The following is a 16,599-nucleotide window of genomic DNA, read 5'->3' as shown; positions in this document are numbered from 1 at the left end:
GTGCTTTTGACTCTGTGGTTAGATGTTGAGCTTGCCTTGTTGTTCATATAAATGTAGACGTTAAACCTTTGAGCCTATGTTCCTGCCCATCCCAGCTGGTGATAAGGTGATCTGAAAATAGAGGCTTTACTGTTGAAACTTACAAATGAAAGCAGAAATTTCATGCTTGCCTTTTTAACTATTGTAAAGGTTTAGACAAAAGCAGATCAACTTAAAAGGATGTCTTTGGCAGAATCTCTTTATACAAAGTGTTCTCCTTTCAATTCCTAAATGTTATTTAATTGTACCTTCAATTGTGAAATTTGTCACTTTTTTCACTCCAAAGAACATTCAATGGGTTATTATTCGTTCTGTAATCTGACAATGAGAAAAACCTTTTGACAAATAGTTTCATCGGGGATCAAAATTCTCTTTTAAAACTCCTACAAATTGTGATGTGAATTCAAGAAGGGTTGCAACATTAACTCAGCCCTCACCTGCATATACCACATGTCTGCCCCCACAGCCCCCATGGGCAACAGGGATAGGATTTCTCTTGTCCTCACCTATCATCTCTTCCAACACATCAACCTCCAGCATTTCCCTTCTCCTCCCCTCTTTGCCTTCTGCAAGGACCGCTGCCTCTCTGACTCGCTCATCCACTCATCCCTTCCTGCTATTCGCCTCCCTGTTACCTTTCCCTGTGGCCGCAGGCAATCCTACACTTTCACCCACACCTACTTCCTCACCAGCATTCGGGGTCCCCAAATAGTTCTTCCAAATGAAGAAGTGCTTCAATTGTGAATCTACAGGGGCCACCTAGTGCATCTAGTTATCTAGTGTTGTGGTCACCGCTACGTCGGAGAGACTGGAGCAGAATGGGAGATCTGCACCTTTACTCTGACCGCTGCAATAGCACAGATGAGAGATCAGAGTTCCTCCAGCATTTTCACGTTTCTACTGCAATCACAATGCCTAGACCAGTGGGTCTCAACCTTTTCCTTTCCATTCACATCCCACTTTAAGTAATCCCTAGGCCATCGGTGCTCTGTGATGAGTAAGGGATTGCTCAAGAGACTTCTTAGAAATCTCTTGGTGCCTGCCACATTGACCACCGCCAGTGGGCTGATATCGCCTCAAACCGTGCATCTTGGCGCCTCACAGTTTGGCGGGCAGCAACCTCCTTTGAAGAAGACCGCAGAGCCCACCTCACTGACAAAAGGCAAAGGAGGAAAAACCCAACACCCAACCCCAACCAACCAATTTTCCCCTGCAACTGCTGCAACCGTGTCTGCCTGTCCCGCATCGGACTTGTCAGCCACAAACGAGCCTGCAGCTGACGTGGACATTTACCCCCTCCATAAATCTTCATCCACGAAGCCAAGCCAAAGAAAGAAGAAGAAGGTGGGATGTGGGTGGGAAGGGAAGGTTGAGACCCAATTCTACGAAACATTTTGCTTGAGTAAAATTGTCATTGACCCATTTCCTTTTGAGTTATGAAACCTTAAGCAATCCCTTACTCAACACAGAGCACCGATGGCACAGGGATGACTTAAAGTGGGATGTGAGTGGAAAGAAAAAGGTTGAGAACCACTGGTCCAGACTCTCGTGTTTCTCTTAAAAACACCTTGTTATCGAAAAATGAGGCCAGCCTGTGTTCTTCAGGCATTTCTGTGGACTTCTATGAATGCCTACCAAAAATGTTATCATGTCAATACCATTAACAGTTGTGCCAGTGCTTTCATATGCTCTGAGTTTTGTGTTTTGGGGTAGCACAAATAGTGTTGCAGTTAGTGCAACGCTATGACAGCACCAGCGACTGGGGTTCGAAACCAATGCTGTCTGTGAGGAGTTTGTGCGTTACCCCCATGACCCTCATGGGTATCCTCCTGGAGCTCCAGTTTCCTCCTATCCTCCAGAAATAAAACATATGGGTTGGAAGGTTAGTTGGGTAGAATTGGGCACCACAGATTTCATGAGCCAGAATGGTTTTCTTCCATGCTGTATCACTAAAAGATAATGACCCTTTATCAACATTAAAGTACAAAGGGGGTGATATTACATACACAAGGGGTGAAAGGAGCTGGGGAGAAGCCAAAAGGCAATGGGGTATTGGACAAGAGGTGGGTGAAGGAGAGGGAGAGAGAGAGGGGGAAGGGAGAGGGAGGGAGGATGGAAAAAATGAGGGATAAAGAAGAGATGGAAAAAGTGGAACCAAATAGAGGAGAGAGTTACGGTTTTGTTTCCATGTTATTTGGGAGGCTTCTTAAATAACTTAGAGATGTAAGATTCAAATAACAAAAGAGACTTTACTTACTGATGCCTTCCACCATCTCAGGAAAGTATTCACATACACTCCTATACATATATACATACGCCCCACAGTGGATCACTGCAGTTACTTCAGTGAGAGGGTATATTCTTATGTGGTTACAAAATAGTTCACATTATCCTGACTATCTAACATCCCTCCTTCTCAAGATAAAGAAAACTTTAGTGTTCCTTATCACTTTCTTTCCAGCAGTAACTGAATTTGTACACTAGTTTATTTACACAACTATTTTTTAAATAGTTCTTATCAATATTGGCAGTATATTGCTTTGCCATCTTGTGGATTTGCATGTGACTATTGGGCTCTGTGTTGCTGCTACACGTGTAGATGACATAACTTGTTGTGCTTCACCTGACAACTGCTGTGTTGATGTTGCAGGCTTTGCTGGTATTAAAGCTTTCTGCTTCATCACATCTTGTGTTGGCCGGATGTGAATTCTGTTCCTCTTCAGTTGATTTCCAGAGTCTGTCTTGACACTGTATGATCTTGGTGTCTCAGCTTCTCTGATGACCTTTGCTGGGGTCCATGTTTTCAACATCGGCTCTTGAATATGCACATGCTGCCCTCTGAAGAGTTCTGGCAATGTTTGTACATGTTTGTTATAATGCTGGCATCCTTCTTCTTGCATGTCAGCCAGTCTTCTTCTGGTTTCCTCCTGGTCTTCTGGAGGGTGTATTTTGCTTGCCAGAGTTGTTTTATATCTCATGCCATTCAGAAGTTCTGCCGGGGACTTCATGAGAGCCCTTAAAGGTATTGCTTGTAATGATAGAAGAGCCAAGTGTGGGTCTTCTTTTGTTTTGCGACACTTAACTAGTGTGCATTTCACAGTTTGCACTTGTCTTTCAATGAACCCATGACCTTTGGGGTAGTATGCGGATGATATAGTGATAACAAACTCATACTTTGCAGTCAGCTTTCTGAATTTTTGTGACGTGAACTCTGTTCCATAATCAAATATTTCTTCCTCAGGTTTTTCCTTGTTCAGCAAGGTGCGCTCTCATTTCTGAGATGATAGTTAATGCTCTCAGGTCTTCATCTTTTGATGAATGGAACAGGCTAACAGGCTACTATTAAATAAATACTATTAAATATCACTCTTGATTCTCAGTGAACAAGTCTGCTCTCACTGTGTGCCATGGCCTGGCAGGTTCTTCTGTGGAAATCATTTCCCATTTTCGTTGTGTATTTCTGTTGATCCTTTTGGATATCTTCTTCACCTGGATCTCATAATTGACAGAGATCGATTACAACACCCAGCAGCTATCCAGACCTAGTATTGCTAGTCCATCTGCATCTACCACGTAGAATGTACAGAGAATGTTCTTTCCCTTATGGCAGCCATTGATCTTAGATCTCCCTAACTTCTTGATCATGGGTCCACCACAGGTCGTTAATGTGGCATTTGCCATTTCCAATGCACTGTCTTTTGGATACCCTTTTATTATGTTCTCTGGGAACATCTGGTGGTAGAGTCTGAGTGAAAGGGCATTGCCTCGTGATCCAGTATCCAGCTTTACCTTTAAGTTAAATATCAAGGCTTGTTCTGGATTGTCCTCTGTATTTGGATCCTTGTGTGCAACTCGCTTCCTTCTTTCATCTCACCCAACATCTTGTGAAGGTCCATGGATTCTATGTCCAGTATCTGGGTGTCAGAGTCTTCATTGTTGTTTCCTTTTATGTGGTGGATCTTCTTCTTCCATTCTTTATTCACTGGTATCACTGTTTTCTTCATACCAGACTTGCACATCTTCGCCCAGTGGTTTGCTTTACCACAGGCTCTACATTCAGAACCATATGCAGGGCATTTAATTCTGTCATCGGAAGGGTGTTGTCTGCCACACCTCCTGCAGGTCTTGATGGTTTGCACTTTTCTAATTATATTCTTTATAGCATCAACCCTTCCTTTGCTGTGGGTGGGTCTACATAGATAGGGATTTCATTTGTATCCTCATGGCTTCAAAGACTTTGGTTGTGTCTATAGCTTCGGCCAGCTTCAAGCTATCCTTCCCTTTAAGAGACTTTTGCACTTCGGGATGGGCACTTCCCTATATTAGTTGATCAACTAATCTTTCCTCTATATCCTTAAATCTGCACTTTGCATCAGCAATTTTTAGTCTAGTGAGGAGGTTATCAACAGTTTCATCAGTCTCTTGCATTAAGCCTTGAAATTCATAACGTTTAATTCTATGATTAGACCTGGGTTCAAGGTGAGAAGCAAACTTTGCAAATATCTGCTCTGGATCATTTTTCTCCACCTCTGTAAGCTCCCAGCTATTAAATAAGTCAAGGCCTCGCTCCCCCGTCCAGAGATGTATAAAACTGACCTTCTCTGCTGTTGCATTTTTAAAATAGCTTTTGAATGTTAAATTGCACTTCTGCTGAAACTTTTTAAACGATTCAACAATATCTTCAACCTCCCAGCCCATCACTGGGTGAACTGCTGTTGCTCCAGCCACTTTTTTTCAGTAATGTTTTATCTCTTCTGCCCCTTCATATTTCAGTGACTTACAATCAATTATATGGCTTTATTCTTGTCCTCCTGTACCGCTGCCACCATGTTATGTCTCCGTGTTACTTGGAAGGCTTCTTAAATAACTTAGAGATGCAAGATTCAAATAACAAAAGAGACTTTACTTACTGATGCCTTCCACCATCTCAGGAAACTGTTCACACTCACTCATGTACATATACGTGCGCCCCACACTGGTGCACCTCAGTTACTACAGTGAGAAGGGTGTATTCTTACACAGTTACAAAATAGTTCACATTGTTCTGACTATATAACAGTTACCTAACATAAGAATAATCAATCTTCTTGCCATTAGGTTTAAGGATGTCCAGGAGGAACATGATGTGTTGTTCCTCAGTTTTATGCTTAGCCTCACTCTGTCAATGAATAAGGCCAAGATCAAGCACATTAATGTGAGAATGCTGTGAAGAATTGCAATTTTTTTTAAATTTAAATTTAGACATACATCACTATGACAGGACTTTCTGGCCCACAAGCTCATGCCGCCCAATTACACTCAATTGACCTATTGCCCCTGGTATATTTTGAAAGATGGGAGGAAACTGGAGCCCCCAGGAAAACCCCATGCAGACATAGGGAGAACGTGCAAACTCCTTACAGAGAGTGGCGCATTAGGATCCTGGTCAGGATTACCGGCACTTTAACAATGTTACAGCGACCGCACCAGCCTTATTCTAGTCGTGCCGCCCTCTATGCTAACCATGCCATTAAATGGTTGGCTACAGACCATTAAAGCTTAAATCCACGGACAGAGTGCAGGTGTTCGATGAAGCAGTCACCCAGTCTACGTTTGCAGCAGAAGCCACACCGATAGCACTGAATACAGATTAGACTGGGCATTGTGGAGGTGAAGCGGTGCCTGAAATAATGAATTCAAAGGCCCCATTCTATCTGTTCAATGTTACGAAATTGCAAGGTTTTATCTGCATCAATACATATATTTAATGTCAATTCTGGCTTAAGCTGCTGCTTTATTTGTCTGTTATTTTCATTTGATGGTAAGTATTACACAGCCACGCTAGCACCAAACAAAAGCAAACTCAACCACCAGCCATTTTAAGAGACCAAGTGAGAAATTAATATGTGCACCCTATTTTTCCACAACACCATGATTAGCATCAGGTTTTTTTTATGTCTCATACTCTCATTAAAATTTAAAAGCCAAAACATAATTTAAATCACACAATACCATTTGTAACACCAGGGCATCCAAATGCACAATGGAGCCTATTAAATACTTTAGTCACCACTTTAACAGCGGAAATGCAGACACCAATGTGTTCACAGCAGTGCAGAAATATCCAGTTGTTGGGTCAAGGGGGAATATTTGCTTTGACATTCAGATCTTCAGCCGCTACATCAGATAATGGTGACCCTAACAATATCACTACTGATGCTTGGACGTTTTCATTTGGTTACAGAGGAGACATCTGTTTATTGTTATTTTGCAGGAGAGAAATTATTCAAGCAGAGTTTGTACTTTCTGTTAGTGTTGGCTTACTGGTGCTAATCATTACATAGCATTCATTGTAAGTGAAATACTTGGATATTCCGTGCACCTTGAGCAATAGTCAAAGGCAATTCAAGATATCTACAGTCTAGTGCAAATGGACGTAAACTGATAGTCTATTTGGGATTAAATTCATCGTCATCAGTTTGAACACTATCCTATATTGTGCACAGATTTATGAATCTTCTTTGTCAGAGAACTATTCTCAATTTGGCCAAACATTCAGATGAAAACACAGAAACAGTACATTGCAGAGAGAGAGAGAGAGAGAGAGAGAGAGAGAGAGAGAGAGAGAGTGATTCTAGGGGAAATGGGATTTCAAAACAGATAGGAACAAAAGCGGGAGAATATGCGTGACATGGATATGACCATTTTAGAGGTGTTTAAGTAGACTCTTGTTGTACACTTATTAATATTTTATAAACATGCAACTTATTAATACTTGATGAACACGAGTCGCTGCCAATTTTCACCTGCACCCACACTTGGCTCTTCTATCATTACAAGCAATACCTTTAAGGGCTCTCATGAAGTCCCCGGCAGAACTTCTGAATGGCAGGAGATATAAAACAACTCTGCCAAGCAAAATACCCCCTCCAGAAGACCAGGAGGAAACCAGAAGAATAATTACAAAATAACTGCTGCCATACATTTTATGTTACTAACAACTTTCCATGGACTTTCATTGGGGGAAATGCAAGAAGAACTATAATCTTCCATCAAGAATAAATGCAATCACAACAGGCAACATCAGACTAATATTCTTTCCTCTTCGGAGGTTGTTGTTTACTTGGTAAGATCCAACTCTCTGGCATTTCTCCCCCTTGATATTTTTTAAAATGATACAGCACGGCTGAAGGCTCTTCCAGCCCATGAAACCTGTGCACCCAATTAACCTTCCGACCCTGCACCTTTTCTTATTTTTGGAGGGTGGGAGGAAACTGGAGCAAACCCACGTACAGTACAGACAGTGCCAGATTTGAACCCACCACTGGAGCTGCGCTAATCGTTACACTAACCGTGCGTGAGGCCTCAGCCAATAGGAATCATCCACGGCTCTTGGTGTTGACTGGCCATGGTGTGTAAAACCATGCTGAGCATCACAACCCATGGCTGACTGATCCTGCCAGGACAGCAGCTGCTTCTAGATAAATGCACATTGCATTTCCCCAAGCTACAGGCACCAAGTATAATCACTGAACTTGGAATAACTGATTCCATCCTTCAGGATTCTTCACTTATTTGGCGTAGCTGTGCATGCGAGCCACCAAAAGCCACATTCTTAAGTTGCAAATGTTGACCGATATGACGCAACACATTTTGGGAACAGAAGGAAACCAGAGGATATTGGGAAAAGTGGATTTTAAATGATATCATTCTTACACCAGGAAGTACAGTGTTTAAATCTTGGCAATACTGATCATTGAGAAATACAGACTCATCCTGGAATCATGTTTCTACCCCACAATTTCACAATGAGGAATCTGTGCATCTGGGTATGATCTTCAACCAGTGTTACTCCAGTGGTGGTTAACAATGGGAAACAGTGATTCACAATAATTGCTTCAAGGAGCACAGTTGTTTATAATTTGCATAAACAATTTGGGCTTGGAATCAAAAATATAATTTCAAAATACCCATGTTTGAATTGTTCATCGTTGCTTTGATTCATCGAGATTCCCTTGTGGTTTGTGCTTTAAAGGTAACGTAGCCCTGAAGATCACCGAGCATGAAATTAGGAAAATTTAATTGCTGCACTTGGGTCCAACTTCATTTCAGTTCACTTAATCATAGGGGGCCCCAACCACTTATATATTCTGTGTGTGCATTAGGCACACTGCAGATTTTTTTTCCCACTGTCAGACTCCCTGCTGTTTTATCTCTCATCCTGCAAGGGCATCAAACAAGTTTGCATCCTTCAAAAGCCATTCACGACTTCACCCATTATCGAAGGAAAATCCATCAGAGAGAATGCTTTCGGTCTTCATACACTTGTTAGCTAATGGTAAATTAACTCATTGACTAGGCCTTCTGAAAGTACGTACCAGAGTGGTCACGAAATCGCCAAGCGACGGAAGTTCATTGAGGTTTACGGATCTTTCAACTGAACATCAAGACACCAAGCACATCTGGGCTCAGAAAGAGGCCTTGATGAACGTTAACCTTTTTTTTCCACTCCAACTGATGCTGTTCGACCTTCTGGTTTTCTCCAGCAGATCGTGTGCTTGCATTCCCTTCACTGTCCTAGTGATAAGTGATAATGGGGTCCATCTAACCAAATCATTCCAGGATTTTCCCCCCTTTCTTGCTGAAAGGAGATACAGTAAAAAAAAAATCCCTGGTATCCGGCACCTATGGGGATTGATAGATGCTGGATAAGTGTACTGTCCAGTTGCTTGAGACTTATTCTTATTACCTAACTAATACACCTGCATTAAGAATAAACAGTTTAGAAGTACCATACTATATTTACACTAAACAAACTTCACTTGCATTAATATATAAACCTTAAAGCATTTTACTTTATTTTCAGTCACATTCTTTGAAAATATTTCACCATCGCTGCATCTACAGGTTCCTCACCCTTCGCAAAGCTGCCCAAAAGATAAACAGTAACATTATAGGTAATTAATTCCTCCTCCCCCTGTGTAAGATAAAGCCTCTGACTGGGGCGACTCCTTACTAAACAGGGATAAGGAGACACTTTAAGAGAGTCAGCCCAAGGCGAGTGGCATCTGCTAGCCCTTCATCCTGGGCGACGCCATTTTATTCAAACACAATTTTATTCAAACAGTTGCTATAAGAAAAGTACGGCCACAGCACTCAGCTGGTAGTAATTTTTCTATTTAATTTGGATTTTCAGATTGTGGTGCACTGTTAGCCAGAATCAGACACACACAAGGTAAAGACTGTACAACAGGGTTTAATCCACAAAGACTTCCACAGAGCCAGGCTGGCTGTGGCTGCAGCAACTCTGTGTGAGGCCTTGGGAAGCCGGCACAGGCTTATATCCCGGAGGGTGATTGACACCCGACCGGGTGGGCCTTGATCCATTCAGGCCGACTGATTGACAGCTGGCCAGGTGTTGTCCTGTCCCCTTACACTCCTGCAGGTACAGAGGTTGCCCCCTGCAGTAGGCCGGTGGTGTACCACCACACAGATAAGGGGTGTTCAACCTGTATTAGCTGAGATGTTGTGCTCTAACCTCTAAAGTGAGACATGAACGCAAGACCTTGAAGTGCAAAGCAAGGATAATACTTGCATCAAGGTGGTACTTGAAACTATGAACAAACTGTATTGACCAACAAAAATACAGGTGATTGCAGAAAATGGCAATATTGTGTACAATGCATTGTAATTACAACTGTTAAATAATTTGTTGATGCGCACAGAGAGAGAAACAGGAATTTCAATGAATAAGTTGTATCAGCACGCTTTTTGTGAATTTCACCAAAGTTTGAGCAATTTCTTCACCAGGCAATGAATATCATGGAAGAATTTTAATCATGTCCTTACCTCTTCACTCTATATTTTTTAGAATTATGCAAAGTTAAGCCAGCTACATTTGAATTATAGAAAGATCAGGAGATAGCTGGAAAACCAATAAAATTACTGATGTGGATCTCCTGTGTGCCAGACTTTTTTTCCTTTAAGATGGAATACCATCTCAAGACCCTTCAACATGTGCCACCAATCCACAAACAGCAGCCGAAAGCTTATTCAAAGGGATGGATTTTAAGGAACAAAGTAAAAGAGTGGAAAAAAGGTGAAAAGCTGGTGAAGATCTAAGGAAGGTACTGGGGGGAAATTAAGAGCTGGCTGGCAAAAGCAGATCAATAAAATGTGGAGATACTCAAAACCTCAGAATGGGTAAAAATAGGACTGTTTCCAAATTCTAACAATGAATAACAAAAATGATTTTGCATTCAATATACTGCAGCACATTCTGGCACTTTCACAGCCCGATTGATGCCAAGTTTAACAAGGCAATAGAAAATACAAGCAAAAGAACAACTCACTGGAGGAGCTCAGTGAATTGAACAGCAATAGGACTGAGAGCAGTACAAAGAGGAAAGGGGGAGGGAGTGAGACAGGGGCCATGGGAGGGATGAAGGTTGACGTGACAGGTGGAGCCAGGTGAGGGGATGACGAGGGAGTGATAATGTGCAAGCGAACAAAGAATAGAAGAAAGGGCAGATAGAGGCGGTATGGGGCAGAGGTGGAGAGGCAGTGCAGGGGGAGGGGTGGAGGAGATAAAGCAGGGGAAGGTAGCTGCAACGTCTTGGTAAGCAGGAGCACAGTGCTAGAATCTGAGGAGTAGGGGAGGTGACAATGGGAGAGATGAAGGGAGACAAGAAGGCCAGATGGGAGAGGGGATCCAGCAGGTGAAGTGTTTGAGCAGTAGGTGAATGGTTGTGGTAAGACGATGAGAATAGGAGATGGGGGCTAGAGAGGTGGTACAGGAAAGGAGGGGCAGAGAGAGAGGTAGAAGGTGCTTTTAAGCTGCAGTACCTGGGTAGCCCTCCTGGGACCCAGGTGCGATTACTAGGGCGAAGGTGCTTCCAGCACCTTTTAAGCTGCGGGAAGATGAGCCCATTAAATCGCCAACCTGGCGATTTAAGGGGTATCCCGCCCCCAAAATGACACGGTAAGTGACAGAGCATGTACTCAGGGGAACTATCAGTAAGTCTCACCCCCAACCCCTCTCCTCTCTCTCCCGCGGCAGCGACCCTTCTCCCGCTGATCGTGGAAGTCCCCCCACTCTCCCCATGACATTGACCTCTCCTCCCATGGCAGTGACCTCACTTCCCCCCCCCCAATTGTGGCCCCCCTCTCTCCCCCTCATGGCAGTGACCTCTGCCCACCCCCTCCACCCGGGGCCCCAGGGCCCCGTGGCACCGGTCCCTCTCTCTTCCCCCCTCCCAGTGGCGGCAGGCACTTCACCCAGAGGTTTCCCTGTGACATCAACCCTTTTGCTGTTCAAGCTGCTGGTAGAAGCGTCCTGGGTAAGTTTAATTGGGTTCTCTGACTACCTCCAAGGTAGGGCAAGGATCGGTTGGATTTGGACCATTTCAAGCTGCCTTGTGATTGGGGCGCTAACCGGGCAAATTGCCCGGTTAACCCCATTGTATAAAGCAGCTTGAAAGAGCTTAGAGAAACATTCCTCCCCCAGCTTATTTTTTGCTCCAGATTCCAGCATCCTGCCTCATATCTCCAATGCACTGTATCAAATACAGTGAAGCTGTGCACCAGTTGTCGGTAGATGCCGGATAAGTGAATTTTCCAGTTGCTTGAGATTGCATGTCGCGTGGATTGGTGAACTAATCGATTGGGGGCACCAATTTTAAATTTTTTACCTATTAATTTTCCATGATTCTTTTGCTTGTTCCTTGAGGCTGGCGGTTGCTTGAATTCCTGATACTGTATATCAAAAAAACCCAGAAAGGAACATTCCTGGTACTGATGACACACTGCGTTAGCACACGGGGTCAAATTCAGACCAACTCGAAATGAAAACCTCCACTTTCTGCCTGGTATAAGGATCTTTTAAAATGATTATTTTTGGACAGGTTAATTTATACAGGAGAATGAACAGCACAAAAAAAGCCTATAATTTGACACTAATTAGCACTAAATTAGAGGTGTCACTCAGAGCTCATACTGGGGCATGAAAATATCACTGGATTTTGTGGATATTGATATCAGTAAAGATACATCAGTGAGCTCACAATAGAAGGGCTTTTGTCTGCAAATGACCCTGCTGGCCCAGTGTATATTGATTAGTCTGTCATTTCAAAAATGTCTAACTCTCCACATATAGTAATTGAAATATTTACAAAGAAAATATCCACTTGTCCAACAACCTGTAATTTGGCAGCAATTCTTCAGAGACAAATGCATAATCCTGCACTGATGCTTCTCACAGTGATATGGTCTGTTCATGACAGCTGAGGTTCGATGGGTAGGACCCTCTCTCATCTCAGAACATGCAAGTTGTGGGTTACTCCGCCCCACCCAGGGAACCCAAACTATTCACGCTACTAATTCACAACTGTACTGCCGAGTTCAGCTCTAACAGAATCACCAAGTTTGCGGATGACGCAACGGTAGTTGGCCACATCGGCAACACTGATGAGCCAGATTACAGAGAGGAGGGTGGAAGGCTGGTTTAGTGCTGCAAGAGCAAAAACCCAAACCTCAACGTGGACTAAACAAAGGAGATAATCGTGAACCTCAGGAAGATGAAGGACCACTCCCCACTGCATATAAATGGGTGCATTGCAGAGAGAGTGTGCGGCCCACATGTACGTTCCTTGGTGACCATTAAAAGGATGATCTATCCTGGACCTAAGCACCTCCTCAGTAAACTGGCAGGCGCAACACCAGCTACACTTCCTAAGCAGGTTGAGGAGGGCAAAGCCACCATCCTAACAACATTCTATAAGAGCACATTAGAGAGCGCCCTGGCTGGCTGCATCATGGTGAGTTATGGGAGCTGCAAAGCATCAGATTAGAGGTCAGTACAGAGGGTGATTAAAACTACCGAGAAGATCACAGGTCTCCCTTCTCACTCTCGATGCTATCTGCAGGGAGCAGTGCTTAAAGAGGGCTCAGGGTATCATTGAGGACACCTACCATCCAGCCCACAGTATGTTTGAAACAATACCTTCAAGGAAGGCACTACCTTTAAGAGGTACAGGAGCATAGGACAGCCAGGCTGGGAAAGAGCTTCTTCCCTCAGGCGGTGAGGTGGTTGAACAACCTAGAAACCTGCCAATTATTTTAAACCCAGAACCCTTCTGAAGACGACTGTTGAACCCTGCCCTTAGTTATGAGCTAATAAAAGTGTTTGCTCTCCCTCCAGTCGTGAGCTTTTATTCATGCTGGGTGAATAAAAGTAACCCAATGAGATGAGCAAGAAGTGATCATTTTCTGATTACAGCGTACTTTTTGCAAGAGTTTCTCATGCACACACATGGCAGCCATGATTCCTACCTAACAACATTGGCTTCATTTCAAACATAATTTATAGGTAGTGAGGAAGTTTAGGATGTCTTGAATCTATGAAAGATGTGGTAGAATTGTGAGTCCCTTGCTCATTCCACTTCTGGGGAGTTAATGCTGACACAAGGTGAACAAGTGAGAAAAGTAAACCTTGTTCTTTATTAACGATGGCCTTGTGAGGATATCAGAACAAATAACTCTGGGGGAATTTTTTTTTCTACCATCATTAGGACTTCCTTGGAAAGCATTTGACTTGCCAGGAACATTCAAAGGCAGGCCAGGAAACATGAGAAGCCCCTCATGTTTTCTTTCTAAACTGGAGCTGCCCAAATTGTCAACACCTGCCAAAGATAAGAAACTGGATCCTTCCCACTATTCCTGGCTTGGGAATACACCCTGATTTGGGAGCCAGGAAACAGCTGCTCTGCCGGTAATCATTTCTGAGGGAACGGGGTGACAACGTAAAAAGACAAATGCTGGAACCCATGGCAGGGTTAGTCAGCATCTGCAAGGAGAAAGGGAAGGTGATAATGTTTTTGGCAGACACCCTGTCGGAGGTTGAAAGATCCCAAGGTCTATTGTCAGAGTCCAAACTAATCAGGCCATAGGCTTAATACTAACCTTTTAGTTTAGAGCAAACAAACCTACTTGTCCATAGATCTTGGACAATTTTTGCTTTACAACTAAGTTTCCTTTAGCACCTACAGTGATCTTCTGAGCTTTAGAATGGAGGCTGTTGCCACTCTGTGGCCTACTTCATTACACTTGATGAACTAAGAACACTTAATGTGCATTTAATAATGAGCATCGAAGTCATAAAAGATCTACCACATTGCCGATCAAAGCAGCTGAGCATACCTTAAAAAGAGTTAGGTGTCACTTGCAAGGATTCAGAGGACAAGTCTGAAATCCTTCTGTCCAGATGAGAGTAGATTTAGGGAAAATTGCAGCGCCAGCAACCTGGGTCCGAATCCGGCGCTGTCTTTAAGAAGTTTATATGTTCTCCCCGTGTCTGCATGAGTTTCCTGCTTTCCTCCCACCCTTCAAAACATATACAGGGGTTGTAGGTTGATTGGTGTACTTGGGCAGCACAGGCTCATGGGCTGGAAGTCCTGTTAACGTGCTGTACGACCAATTTAATTTAAAATGCATCATTAATTTATTTTTTAACCTGAACAATGTAATAGCCCAAATGGTCTCCTTTCACTGAATCACAGTACCGACTAAAGAGTTTGAAACTTATCTTGAACAAGCACACTAAATATCTAAGGGTATCAAAAAAAGGAAATTACTTTATTACTTTAAATTAAATTACAGGAAAAAAAACCAAGTTCAAACGAGTGCAAGGCAAATTAAAATCAGGTAACACCACATTTTCTGCACACGGAGTAAACAACATGTGGAATGGACTCCAGATAGAACAGGTCCAGCAAAACTAAAGCAGAGCATGTTTTAACGTAACCGTTCACAGGGCATTTGGGCACCACTGGCATTTAGTGCCTGCTCCGAGTTTTCCCAGAGGTCAGTGGGTCCAGACTCACATACATTACTGAAAAAAATGCAAATTGCAGATTACCTTCCCTGAAGGACCAAACAGGTTTTTAAACAACAACTTAGCAGTTGATGACCACTAATGGCAAGGATAATTATTTTTCCCACAGGTTTAATTATTTGAATTAAAATCACTAGTTATCTTGGTGAGATTCGCACTGTAGTGTTTGGATCAATGGTCTTGTCTTTTATTTTAAAGAGAGCTACATTACAACAACAGGCCCACAAGTCTGCACTGGCCAAAAACCCCCAACTGTCCCAATTAACCTACAATCCCTTACATCTTTTGAACGTGGGATGAAATGAGAGGAAACCCACACGTTCATGGGGAGAATGTACAAACTCCTTACGGACAGCGCAGGATTAAAACCCATGTCACCGGTGCTGTAATAGTGTTGTGCTAACCGCTAAGGTGACACTGGTGCCCACTGTTACCTTCTGCATGTTAGTATCCTCTGGATATTAGTCTCATTGTTTAATTCTGCATCCAGGAACGAGGCAGGTTGACTATCCCAAGATAAAATATTGCTGGAGAGGGTGACCAATGTGTCTTCATACATCTTCAGCCATTCCACTAGATCACAGGTGATTTCAACTCCCCATATCTTTTGATTCTCATTGTTCATGGAAACGTGTCAGTCTCTGTCTTGCAAGTACCATCGCCCAGCATTCCACTCCCTGTTGGGAAAGAAGGTTCCTTGTGAAAAATACTCTTCCTGATTTCACTTAAAAATGAAAGATTGGGCCGCCTTATTCCAATGCTCTCCCTGATACAATCTGCTTCTCTATATCTACCCAATAGTGGTTTTTAAATCATGGCAAAGACCTGAATTCAACTTGAACCTTCTGAACTGAAGCAAATGCAAATTACATTTCCGCATCTCCTAATTTAACCCTGATAATATTACCGGTTGTTAAACTGGCAGCTATTTTCTTAAACAATTGATTGAATGCAGTCTCCCAGTTCGAATTTTCCAAATCCAGAGAGCATTGGGAAGCCAATACTAAAAATATACTATTTCTCATTTCTTTTAATTCCATGCATATTGGACTCCCATTAATTTTACTGTTACTACTGTATTTTTGAAATGTTAGAATCCATAAAGTTTCTCATTTTGACATTTCCAAATTTTCCATCCACTTTCTTCTCCTGCTCTCTCCTCTCCATCCTAACAAACACATGCTCCCTCAGTGTTGTCTAATTATCAAATCCCATATGTAAAAGGGAGGATTCAGCATCTCCCCTCAAAAGCAAGGTTCAGCAAGTCCTCAAGCGATGGGATGCAGTAAGCCAGTGGTTAAATAACTGAGCTCACAGTCATAGTTCTGAACCACTGATCCAGAGAGACAAGATTGAACCCAACCATAGCAGCTGAGGAGTTTAAATTCAAATAATTAAATCAATCTGGATCTTTCGTAAAACGCTTGCCTGAGAAACAGCAAATGCAGAACAATAGGATTGTTGTAAAATCCCATCTGGTTCACTGAATCCTTCAGGGAATCAAACATGCCACCCTTATCTGGCATGGCCTTTGTATGACTCCGGATCTACCAATGTGGTTGACTCTCAACTGTCTCCACAGCTCAGAGGCACTTTAAGAATGGATAAAAATTGACCAACGATATCTATATCCTGTGATCGAACGAGTTAGAGAAAATAAACTGCTTACTGAACAGACACATGACCAACTC

General features: G+C 42.8%; 1 protein-coding gene and 1 long non-coding RNA gene across 2 annotated transcripts in view; one reads left to right on the top strand and one right to left on the bottom strand.

Moving 5' to 3' along the window:
• The window catches only part of LOC138763029 (guanine nucleotide-binding protein G(t) subunit alpha-1), a 78,980-nt gene that overhangs the window by 169 nt on the left and 62,212 nt on the right, over positions 1–16,599 (top strand). The gene's annotated exons all lie outside the window — the stretch shown is intronic.
• LOC138763030 (uncharacterized) overlaps positions 1–16,599 on the bottom strand; it is a 35,695-nt gene that overhangs the window by 18,751 nt on the left and 345 nt on the right. Inside the window, exon 2 of the long non-coding RNA XR_011357288.1 lies at positions 15,343–15,585. This is a non-coding gene — a long non-coding RNA (uncharacterized lncRNA). The remainder of the gene's footprint in view (positions 1–15,342; positions 15,586–16,599) is intronic.

The sequence above is a fragment of the Narcine bancroftii genome, chromosome 5, assembly GCF_036971445.1.
Source record: "Narcine bancroftii isolate sNarBan1 chromosome 5, sNarBan1.hap1, whole genome shotgun sequence".
Classification (NCBI taxonomy): domain Eukaryota; kingdom Metazoa; phylum Chordata; class Chondrichthyes; order Torpediniformes; family Narcinidae; genus Narcine; species Narcine bancroftii.
The sequence above is the reverse complement of the archived record's forward strand: the minus strand, read 5'-3'. Positions and strand labels throughout refer to the sequence as shown.